Source organism: Carlito syrichta, unplaced genomic scaffold (assembly GCF_000164805.1).
Source record: "Carlito syrichta isolate Samal-C Ts95f unplaced genomic scaffold, Tarsius_syrichta-2.0.1 Scaffold153698, whole genome shotgun sequence".
In the NCBI taxonomy this organism is placed as follows: Eukaryota; Metazoa; Chordata; class Mammalia; order Primates; family Tarsiidae; genus Carlito; species Carlito syrichta.
In genome coordinates, this window is record NW_007097794.1 from 192,704 (window position 1) to 195,459 (window position 2,756).

The window sequence follows — 2,756 nt, forward strand, 5'->3', positions numbered from 1 at the left end:
CAGCCTCCCGAGTGTCTGGGACTACAGATTCGTGCCACCATGCCTGGATAATTTTTTTTTTTATTGATTGTAGAGATGGAGTCTCGCCAAATGGCCCAGGCTGGTCTCAAACCCCTGGATTCAGGCAATCCTCCCACCTCTGCCTCCCAAAGTGCTGGGATCACAGGCACCGGCCACTGTAATAAAATAAAACTATTTTAAATTTTTACCTCCAGGAGGGCAAGAAGGAAGGGGTGGGTGGGGATGGGTGAAAATAGGTCCACACAGGCAGATCATTTCTTTTTTTAATTACTCAAACGAAATTCACATAACACGAGCTTGGTTGTTTTAGGCATTTTAAAGTGAAGGATTCAGCGGCATTTGGCACATTCTCACGGTTGTGTCGCCACCAGCACCTCTATGCAGGTCCCAGACTTCACCCCACCAGGAGGAAACCCTGAACAGGGCAGCCCAGTCACCCATGGCCTCCCGGGCCTGCTCAGCCAACCCCTCCCCTCCCTCCAGGTCTCTTCCCACCCATCCTGGCTCCACCCCTTTCTGCAGGCCCCACCCTCTCCACAAGCCCCTCCCCTCAAATAGGCCCCTCCCCACCAGCTCCTCACCCCCCACAGGCTTCTCTAGATCTGGGTCTGTGCAGCACCTGAGCCCACTGCGCCTCCCCACCCTCGGCCTTTGCGTGTGGTGCTCCTGCCTGAAGCCCTCCTCCCCCACCTTTCGGTCAGGCGTCCCCCAGCAACAGCCCCAGAGCCCTGGGATCCCCCTTCTGCAGCCCACCCCGCTGTGCAGATGTCTATGCCCCCACAACTCTGTCAGCCCTCCAGGGCAGGGGCTGAGTCCTCCATGCTGGGTGGCTCTCTCTAGCCGGAGGAGAAACCGCATTGCCCTAAATACCCAGCACAGTTCCCAGCATGCAGTAGGGCCATAATAAGTATTTATGATGGAAGGACAGGACCCAGAGCACACACCCACGCAGCAACTGGCTTCAATAAATGCCCTTTCCTTGGCCTCAGATGACAAGCGTTCTTCCTCCCAACAGCTGTTGGCTTTTGGCCAGGCACGGTGTTCATGCCTGTCATCCCAGCACTTTGGGAGGCCAAAGGCAAGAGGGTCTCTTGAGGCCAGGAGTTCGAGATGAGCCTGGGCAACATAGCGAGACCCTAGCTCTACAAAAAAAATTTAAAATGAGCCAGGTACAGTAGCACATGCTTGCAGTCCCAGCTGCTCCAGAGGCCAAGGCAGGAGGATCCCTTAAGCCCAAGAGGTTGAGGCTGCAGTGAGCTATGATCACACCACTGCACTCCAGACTGGGTGACAGAGTGCAACCCTGTCTCAGAAAAAAACAGATGTGTTGGCTTTTACTCTGAAAATCAGACGTGTTTCCTGGCAGGTGTACCAGCCTCTAGTGGGCTTCCCTGGCCAGACGCAGTCTACCCCATCCTCCCCACAGACTAGAGGTGGGCGCCGTCAGCCTCATTTTGCAAGAGCCTCATCTGGAGCTCTGTCTCCCCTGAGTGCCAGGCCATGAGTTCTGCTCACAAGGAGGGCCAGGGGCTGGTCAGGCGACTTGGCCAAGGGTCAGCAGCACTGGGTAGGGAAGACCAACTGGCAGGCGGAAACCGCTAATGTGAGGCTGGGCTCACTCGCCCGTGGCTCCTGCCCCCAACTGAGGGGACCAACGTCCCTGCCGGGAAACACTGGTAAAGGGAGCAGTCCCATTGCCACGGCAGAGGTGAAGGCCTGTGCCAGCTCCTGGGACAGCAGGAGGAATGTGCCAGCCCCAGGGCCGGTGCTGAACCCCTTGGACGGCCACCCCTATCCCCCACCCTCCACGCACACTGGCCCAGAGTCGAGGCACAGAGCTCGGCTGGAGGGCCCCGGCGCAGCTGCTGACCCCGTGCCCGGGCTGGCTGATGAAGGCAGGTTCAGCAAGGTTCTGCGGACAGGCCGCCTCGCCTGCCCTGGGTGGCTGGGCTTTCCTGGCACAGGGCTCCCCTGCAAATTGCCCTCCTGCAAATCAGATCACTTTCAAGCAGGCCGGCCAGGCTGGGGACTGGGGGTAAGCCTGTTGGGAAACCTTCTGAGGCAAGGTCTTTGAACTTCCTTCAAATCTGAGGTTTTAAAAAATGTATGAAGTTTTTCAAGTAAATCGAATCTGTATTCACTCAAGTCCGCACCCACCTTGACCCACTTCTCAGGGGCTCTACCTGCCCCGACCAAGGCCAGAACAGTGCTGGAATGTTCCAGGTCTCACTCCCCACTCCCCAGGAGGCGCCCTTGCACTCAAAACCATGCTCACCCTGCTGTCCTGCAGAAGTGGGCCCCAGACTGGACAGGAGTTCCCCCCACCCCACCCCCGCCCCTGTGGTGAAGCCCTGACTGTCCTCAGGGTGCAGCTGTGTTGGAGAAGGAGCCTTGGAAGAGGTGACTGTGGTAAAGCGAGGTGCACGGCCTCTCCAGGAGGACTACTGTCCTCATGAGAGGAGGAGAGGGGACAAGGACCCTCACAGGAGAGGCCACGTGAGGACGAGGGGCAGGGTGTGCCTACCAGTCAAGAAGGAAGCCTTGGGGGGAGCCGGCCCTGCTGGAGCCTTGATATTGAACTTCCAGCCACCGTGACGATGAGAAAATAAACGCCAGGATTTAAGCCGCCCCACCCAAGGGCCTGTGTCATAGCTCTATGAAGTTGGGAGGTTTGTAGCTCTGTGACCTTGGTGGATTGTAGCTCTGTGACCTTAGAGGGTTGTAGTTCTGAGACC